Here is a 9,396-nt window from a genome sequence, read left to right as displayed (position 1 = left end):
CTCTGCAACCAGTTCACCATTGGGGTTACAGATGCAGGTTCCCAGATGGTTTTCTATGGTTGCCAGGCCTGGTAATACCTCCGCTCATGATTCTGAGTCTTAACTTCTTTCCTTTCCTCCGTCTTTCAAGCAGTAACCCTGTCATACTTTTTCTATTGCAGCAGTGGGGAGGTTTGCTTCTTCCTTTTGTCTTCACCATCAGAAATGCGGGTCTATCCATGAGGCACAACGTTCACAATAGTCTAGAGGTGATAGATTCTGCCACCTCACTCGACTGGGTTGAGACCTCATTCATGAGGGTTCAGATTCACCAGGGAAACTCTGCATTCCTCTGTCGACAGAGGTATGTACCCAGGTTTAGCTTTTCATCTTAAAGAGTTTGGAAACCCTAATTCAGTTTTATCTTTCCTGCAGGACTCCAGAAACTCTCAAAATGGGTGGTTCGAAAGGAACACAATGCCTCTACCATCTTCAACCACAGGTTGGAATTTAATTAAGTGAAGGAACAAATGCAGAGGATGTGATTACATGGTAGGTAGTGACTGTGCCTAGTATCAAAATACTTTCTAGATATAAACTTGATTTGCATATCAACTTTGTCAGACAGATGTACCTTTTTGGAATGAAATCCAGAACTTGTAAAAATCTTTGCACTCATTCTGTCTCCATGGTACATTTGTCCCTTGATTGATCCAATAATGGAGATTATGGTAGTTAAGTAGAGGTAATAACCACTGTCAGGGTTTCTGCTCATTCTTCACATTTGCAATTTCATTTTGTAGAGTAGAGACTCATAGGGTTTTTGGGACTGTTAATACAATTTAATTTGAGTTCATGGTTTTGTTGGTTAACCAGATCCTGGAGGTAAGAAACCCCTCCCACCTTTGCTTGCAACCATTATTTTATTTTTAATTCAACATTGGTTCTTAGATTATGAATAATAAATTGCATGTTGGGTTACTTTTTGCAATTTTTTCATTCTAAATAATTGGTAAATTTGTTTTGAAAGTGATCCGTTTTTCCACTAAGGGTTTTTCATTGCTTCTCCAGGGCATTCCCTTTATAGGTTTACGAGTGAGTTTCCTTTTTTTTTTTTCTTTTTAAACTTCAAAAAATGTTTCTTCTCTATTGGGGTTTCTGCCTGATCTTCACATTTGAAATTTCCTTCTATAGAGGAGAACTTGGCTAATAGGGTTCTTTGGAATTGTTAATACCATTTCTTTCGAGTTCATTGTTGTTATGAAACCAGGTCACAAAAATATAGAAAAGATAGATCAAGGCCTTAGAATTCAGCCTTTTCGAGGGGGCAACCTCCTTTACATTACACAAATGAACAATTCTTGGATGATACAAATGACAAGACCTCCTTTCTATATATAGGAGTCTAAGGGGTCATAATGTAATCAAAGTCGACATAACAATAATAATGTAAGGGCACAATAATAACAATATGGGGACTACATGGGTACAACAATATAATAAGGGGGTTGTACTAATAACAATAAGGGGTTTCACTAGTAGTATAGGGGCCTAACATGCCCCTCTCCTTCAAAAATTGTTGTCCTCAACGCTTGAGTAGTTCTTGATGCTTCTGTATAAAATTCTTGTCCTCCAATGTGGAATATTCAGTGGGTAAGTTCTTCCACTTGATGATATACTCTGAAATTGATCGATTTCATAGCTGTCGGTTCTTCTTTCTATGACTGCTCCAGGTTCCAATATGATTTTTCCTTCCTCTTCAAGTTCTGGCAATATTGTTTAGGGGCCTAACAATTGTTGTGTTGGTTAACGAGATCATGGAGGCCATTGTCATGGAAAAACATTGCTAGCGTTACAATGGCTATTTCCAATCATGGTAAGAAACCCCTCCCACTTATGCTTGCCATCACTCTTGTTTTCTTATTTTTATTTCGATAATGATTCTTTGATTCAGTGAATAATAAACTATGTGTTGGGATTCTTTTGCAGCATTTTTGTTCTAAATAACTGATAAATTGGGTTACTTTTTGTAGCGTTTTCTAGCCAAGGGTTTTGCATTGCTTCTTCAGGGCTTTCCGTTCATAGGTTTACGGGTCAGTTTACCTATTTCTTTTAACTTCAAAAATTATTTCTTCTCTTAACACCTTCACTTTGGGATTTCTTTTGATTTTCATCCATTGCTACATTCTAGAGTTATTTTAGGATACAGAGTGCGGTAGGAAAAAGAATTCTCCACTCCATAAGTAATTTCATTCTCCTATAATCTCTGTGGCTTATGGTTTCTCTCTCCTTCGCCAAGCAAATCTAAACAAAGTTTTTATGTTTTCTTTACAGGCTTAACACCTCAATCAGGTATGGTGCTTCTTTCAATCACAAATCGTTCTTTCCAGGAATGTTTCCCTCGGCTTGACTTGCTAAGTTCTAACTCAACTTGTTGTTAATTTGTTTCTAGGGTTCTTCTCTTCTGACAGTTGGTTGTGATCGTATAAGGTTATCAACCTTCAATAGCACAATGTTTCTAGTCTGACTGCAAATTATGGAATTAGGGTTTCATCCCTAGGTTTTCTCTTTTGATTATTTTTCTTATTTAGTTCAAATTAAGGCTACAACCCCTTGAAAAACACAAAAATTGTATTTATAATCATTTCTATATGGCCTTCAACATTTTTCAAATTATGTATCATTTTACTAATACCTCTATGTTATGGTCATTCTCGGCATGCCATAAATAATACCTCTATTGTTTTTTTAATAAAGATCCTAGATTTTAAAAAATATTTATGAATATATCTGTCATTTACTTATTATATTTGGTTCCATTTATCTAATTCGACTTGTACTCGGTCGATTTTGTTTTATACTATATTACAATTATGTTTTAATGCATGTATAGATATGTGTGCCCAGGACTATAGTTGTACTATGTTTGATAATGAAAATGGAATGAGAATATAATATATCAGAGTAGGACCATGACAGAAGGAAAAGATATAGCAGTAGAAGTGCCAGAAGGAAAATATATAGCAGTCAAAGTGTGCTCAATGTTCTCCAAACAGTGAACTTACACTGCTATATCTTCTCCTCCTTGCAATTTTACCAATGATCACCAATTCATAGAGCACTTGCCTGGTCTTCTGACTAAACATGTATTGGTCACTTGATTTTTGATATCCTCCAACCACTTGTTTTATTGTGATCAAGAATGACATTCTTACATTGTTTTCTCTGGCTCCAATTTAAATCAAAATCTACATAATTGAGCATGACAGATATTCAAGGGAAACTACTCTGCTAGGGTCTAGCGGTTATGGAGATATATCTAGATTATAGAAAAAATATTTATTTATTCTTTGGAATGTTTTTTTATCTAAACTCACGGGGAGTGAGTGATATCAAATTTGGAAATCTTATTAGGAGGCCCACTAATTTTGAATGGGACCTCATTATTTAGCTTTTATTCTTGTATGTTTCTTTCTAGATGAGCACAGGTGAAAACCAATTACAGTCTCTTTTGAATTAAGATAATCTACTAGGAAAGATCAATCAAGCATTTTGAATAATAAGTCAGTGGGTTTCTTCTTAGAGAAAAAGTGAAGGATAGATCAGTAGCTCAAACTTAATGAGAAGGAAGGATCATGTAGGGAATAGTGGCAAGTGCAACCTTCGTCAATTTTTTCCTTGTTGGTGTTGCCGAAATACCATAATAAGTGGTTTTGTTGGCACCTAAAGACATGCATGGAGAAGCTTCTTGTTGCAAAGAGTTATATTACATCTTTGTAATGACTAGACCTATTTCAAAAGAACAAATATATTAAGTGTCTGGCTTTTGACTTAAGTTATCTTTAGACATATGGTTGTCTTGTTCTTCAACTTTTGTAGGTTCTTATTTGGTTTTTTCTTCACCATAAAATTGTTGATTATATGTTAATCTTTGAATCAAAAGCTAATCACATGTTTATCTCATCAAACTTTCTTATTTCTTGTCATTAAGTTGTAAAAACAAGGTGGCATCTATTTCTTTCTAATAGAAACCTGAAGTATCAATGGTTTGCTATATCCATGAATGAGGCCTCTCTAACTACTGAGCACTTCTTGCAGGTGATCAGTGAAGAAGATTCTGCAAAGAAATACACCTTCAATACCTGCACCTCCTAGCTCTTTGGGTGCCATTACGTAGTTTGAAACCTGTAATTAATAGCTATAGGGCTGAAGCATCCTCTTTAGCTATATAAAGTTGTTGCCCTTAACAAGATGAACTATTCAGTCAAAAGGAAAAATCAATCCAATTGGTAATCTTAATGATCAAGTTAAACAAACAACACTGAAAAGACAATAGGATACAGAGTCATTAAACAACACTGTAAAAACTGTGTCATATGATATATCTGTTCCTTTCTAATAGAAATCTGGAATAGCCATATCTCATACCTCTAATTATCAAGAAATCTTGCACTTCCTTAGCAAAGAAGGTTTTCTGAATGATAATGCCACCAACACTGTACCTAATGGATATTCATATCTTTGTTTGCAAATGTTCCTAGTGTCTTTGGGTGCCATTACATGGTTTGATAGTTGTAATCATAAGTGATAGGGCTGAAGCATCCTTGTTTTTGGAAAATAGGTACTGTAGCTTCTTTCCTTGTTCTGTAAAATATGTTTCTTATTTGTATTCAAACATTATGAAAGAAAATAGTAGAAAAAATGTCAATGGATGGATTTTTTGTTTCAAGATATCCAAGTTTCTAAACATGCAATAACCTGCTCAAAACCCTAGGTCAACAAAAGTCGATCTGCAGAATTATCGGAGTTAATGGGTTTCTGGCCGAATTATGGTTTGAAGAGCAATGATGAAATGGGGAAATTTTGTCTGGAGCATGGGAACAACTTTTGTTATGTCTCTCCACAAAAATCCGTGTTAGAATCATTAGAATTAATGGGTCTCTGCCAACTATAGCAATCTGAATTCTAGGATGATGAACAAAGGATGAAAGGGGAAGAAATATTGTTTTTTAACACATTAATTCTATGGGTATCAAGTAGCTACTTCTTTGCTTCCACTAATTTATCCTTTTCTTCTTAACATGAAATCCCACAGAAGGCCATAGTCCTCCTAGATACAAGGCCTTGCCTAATTTGTGTATTATTTGGATTGGTGCTTATCTTTTATCTTGTTCAGCACTTTGGGCATTAAAATGTGTTCACGCAGGATTGAAGTTTCGTTGCATACCTTCCAAATTTAATCTTGCATATACATCTGGATGTGTCTATTGACAATACTCTCATTTGGGTCTCCAAAACCTGTTATATAGTCTCCTTGTTGGCTGTTCTCCATTCTCCATTGATCTAATGCCCATGCCAGTGTTGCCAAGGAGTAGCCCTTTTAGAGGGACTATAATGAAGGGTAAGAAACAAAAAAATGAGCAGAAAATTAAGCAGTTAATTTTTTTAAGACAAATCATGTCTTGCTTAATGCTTGCACACAGATAGATCATTTTCCTCTACAAATCACTTAACCAAATTCTTTCACACACAATCTCTATTTGCCTTTATTTTTTTGCTAACCCTGGGAATGAAAGATATCCTCCTACATCATACCTTTTGTTCAAACAAAACTTAGTTTAAAGGGCTAATTCCAAATCTTGGTTTAGCATGCAGTAATTATCTTTATGGAATTTCTTGCATAGCCTTGAGTAGATTCTTTATGTAATAGACTCCTTATAATGTATCTTAAGAATTTATCTTTATGATACGAGTTCATAATGTATTATTGTTGCTACTATGTGCAGTCTCTTCTAAGAAAGATGAGTAACTTAGAGACATTGGTAAAGGAATAAAGAGGAAGGTTGATAATGAGCTTGATCCAGAGGGCTTTCTGCAAGATTACCCACAAGCACAGGACTTAAGAAAGCATGGGGATGTTGTTTCCCATGCCAATGATCTAGAAGATGGGATGATTAATGAGGATGCCTCTAGGGGAGACTATACAAAACTAACTAGAAGGCAAAACGAGGTTGTTTGAGTTGAGACTTAGAAGGGTGCGATTTTCCTCCCAATCTATTGTAGTTTTGAATCCTTCCCGAGACAAGAGGTGAAACATTATTTTTTCCATTGGTTTCAAAGTTCAAACATAAATATTTGAAGTGTGATATATACTTCTTATCTACAAAATGAAGCAAGAAAATCTAATCAGAATGAGATTCTAGCTGGAAAAAAGAGACAAGAGGCTCCACAGGAGTCTTGAGGCATATCAAAACAGAAATGGATTGAAGACAAGAAGAAAATTCTAGGGAAGTTGTTGGATGAAAATGGGTTGGATATTTCAAAATATTATATGTTAGATACTTAAGAGGCAACTGAAACAAAATACAAACAATGGGACAAGAAGCCCGCTCCATTTGGATGGGATGGTATGAACTCAAGGAAAAACTTGTTCTAATTTCTATTTACAAATGGCTTAATTAAAGTGTTGATATATTATTCTTAACCTTTAAAAAGATATTGTGAGTCTTAATATAGATATGTAAATCACACATATATGTCTTTCAGTTTATTACTGACTGCTGTAATTGCTTCGAGACTCTATTTATCCTTACACATGAGTAATTGTCTTGGAATGGATGTCTTATTGGCTTTCCAATTGTACAATTCAATGTTCAACTAGAAGTCCCTATATAATGCCTACAAGAAGCGCACCAAAAACATCCCTTTGAATGCGGATGAATATACAAAGATGAAAGAAACTGATCCAAAATTTTATCGTGATGGTTCAAGTCTGCAATATGGAAAGGTAAGATTATACATGTTTTATTTGGATTTTAAGATGAGGAAATTATTTTTGCATGTATAAAATTTAAACTCTTTGGATATAGGGTTGTTGTATTTGAAGAATTGATAGTTTATGTTTTTAATTTAATATTTCTTTTGGATTTCCTAATATTCTTGACAAAATCTGTTTTTCAGGCACTAAAGCTTCCAGAAGAGAACATAGACAAAATGGTGCAGGAACTTAAAGACAAAGATCAAAATAGGAAAGCATTTAGTAGAAGACGTAGATTTCATGAAGAGAAAGATGTTGATTCAATCAATGATCAGAATGAGCATTTCAATAAGAAAATTGAAAGGTCTTTTGGAAAGTACATTGTTGAGCTAAAGAATAATCTAGAATGTGGGACTGCTCTGCCTAACTAGAATAATAAACGCCCATTTTAGATTCAAGAATAAGTGGCTTCTGTACTCTCTACCAAGTTAAATACATGGTACAAAAGAGATATCCCATTGATGGCCATAATAATGTAATATGACCAAACACTTATATTTATAGTCATTTGCGTCTTTATTGGACTGTTGAATGTGGCTATACTTGAAACCTAGATGGGCCTAAGGTAAATAATTTTGAAGTTATCATCATGCCTTGTAGGTTGAATACATTGTAACAGCATATTGCCATAATTTCTCATCTTTTTATTGATGATTTATTTCTTGTTCTTTTTCTTGTCCTTTGAATTTCAATTATTATTTGAGTAACCACGTGCTTTCTTAATACAAAAAATTTCACGTGAATACCATAAATTCATTGGTGCTATGCATTTATCATTTTCATAGGCTTTTATAGCTTTGTCTGTCAAGTCTTCAAACATGTCAAGGATAATTATGTTTAAAGTTTAAACATCTTCTGGATGACAGTTGGCTCCATGTAAGAAAGGTTATCGATTAACCCAAGTAAGAAGGCAGTGGTATTCCTTTCCTTTGTTATGTTGAGGTAAGGTCCTGAAGGCCCTTACCTTATCTAGAAGGTAAGGTTACTTATTTTAAGTAACCTAATTGTCAAGCTTTGGTGTAGCCATTTCATCTATAGGCTATCCCATGGAGCTACTTGCCTCATCATCACCCTACTTTATCAAAGCTACTTTGAAGTGCTACCACTGTTGAAATCAGAAGATTTTTGATAAGTAATGTTTTATTCAGCTTCTTCCATGTAGCACTACTAGCTTAACCCCACTGGTAAACGGTAAATGCATAGGTACATATGTGATATAGGCTCCTGACCTAGTATGGTTTTTGAGTTAAAGTGCTTATAATTTTCCTATTTCAACAAACCATCGATGCTAATTTTTTAAATTTTTTTTGTTACAAATTAGATGTAGTTTTTGAATGACATTTTGTTTACTAATTTCTATTTTCAATGATTTTTTTATATGTCATGATTCTCAAATTATGCCTTATGGAATTTCCTTTGCAACATCTAGTGCAAATGTTAGTAACACGTACTAGGCAACACATCAACCTCGCACATTGTGTGAGGTGGTGAGCCCTCAAAATGCCCTCTTCACTACATCAACATGCTACATATTTTATTTATATTGCACTTTTGAGTTGTTTAAACTTATATATATATATATATATATATATTTCTAAAAAAAGAAATTATGTGGTAGCTTAGTCCCTATAATTTTAGTTAGAAATTATGTTTTGTGAAAAATTGGGAAAATTTGCATAAAAATTATAAGATATATTGTTCAATGTTAAATTCATAGTGTTCAATAAGAAAATTCACGAACTAACAAATTGAGATATGAAGTGGATAAATTACTAGCTCTTAGATACAAAGACTTGAATAAATTTTGGTGGGTAGTAACCACTAGTAAGTCTATACATTTACAATTTTACACCTACATAAGTGTGTAAAACATAAATAATGGTTGGAAATAATTCATGGTAAGTATATTTATTTCCATCTTATTCCTATCCATATTTTATGCAAAGACTTGCTTAAATTATGGTGGGTAGTAGCTAATGGTAAATATAGTATTTACCCTAGTATCAACTATTTTCAAGGATTTATTGCAACCATGCATAAATATGTGAGGTAGTTATTATGCAAAGGGTACAATAAGGCCTTCAAATTATGGTCCAATAAAAGTGTTTGAAAATTAGTTTTTTTAATAATATTGAAAACTAAATGTTTATTTTTCCAAATTCAAACATTATAAGTTGTATTAGTCAATGTTAAACTAATAGTGGTCAACATGAAAATGGATTACTAAAGTCTTGCATTGGCAACTTAGTCATTTCCACTCGAATTAGAAATTATGCTTTGAGAAAAATTGGGAAAATTGCATAGAAAATTATAACTATGTTTCTAATGGTAAATTAGAAATGGTCATAAGCAAAATCAAATCCTATAGTTTTGCTTTGGTAGGAACTAATAAATTGAGATGTAAATTGGATAAATTAATTGCATAAAAAAATTATAACTATATTTTTAATGGTAAATTAAAAATGGTCATTAGGAAAATCAAATCCTATAGTTTTTCTTTGGTAGGAACTAATAAATTGAGATGTAAATTGGATAAATTAATTGCTTGAGCACGTACAAGGAATTTTGGTGGTGATTCTACACATTTACAATTTTACTCC

General features: G+C 33.5%; 1 pseudogene; it reads left to right on the top strand.

The window, feature by feature from the left end:
• The first annotated feature begins 1,836 nt into the window (after positions 1-1,836).
• LOC149258485 (pre-mRNA-splicing factor SYF2-like) lies at positions 1,837-7,167 on the top strand (annotated as a pseudogene).
• Positions 7,168-9,396: the final 2,229 nt, after the last annotated feature.

This window comes from Pinus tabuliformis, chromosome 6 (assembly GCF_031772625.1).
Source record: "Pinus tabuliformis cultivar Carrire ecotype Pingquan chromosome 6, CPIR1, whole genome shotgun sequence".
In the NCBI taxonomy this organism is placed as follows: Eukaryota; Viridiplantae; Streptophyta; class Pinopsida; order Pinales; family Pinaceae; genus Pinus; species Pinus tabuliformis.
Note: the sequence above shows the minus strand (reverse complement) of the source record. Positions and strands in the feature narration are given on the sequence as shown.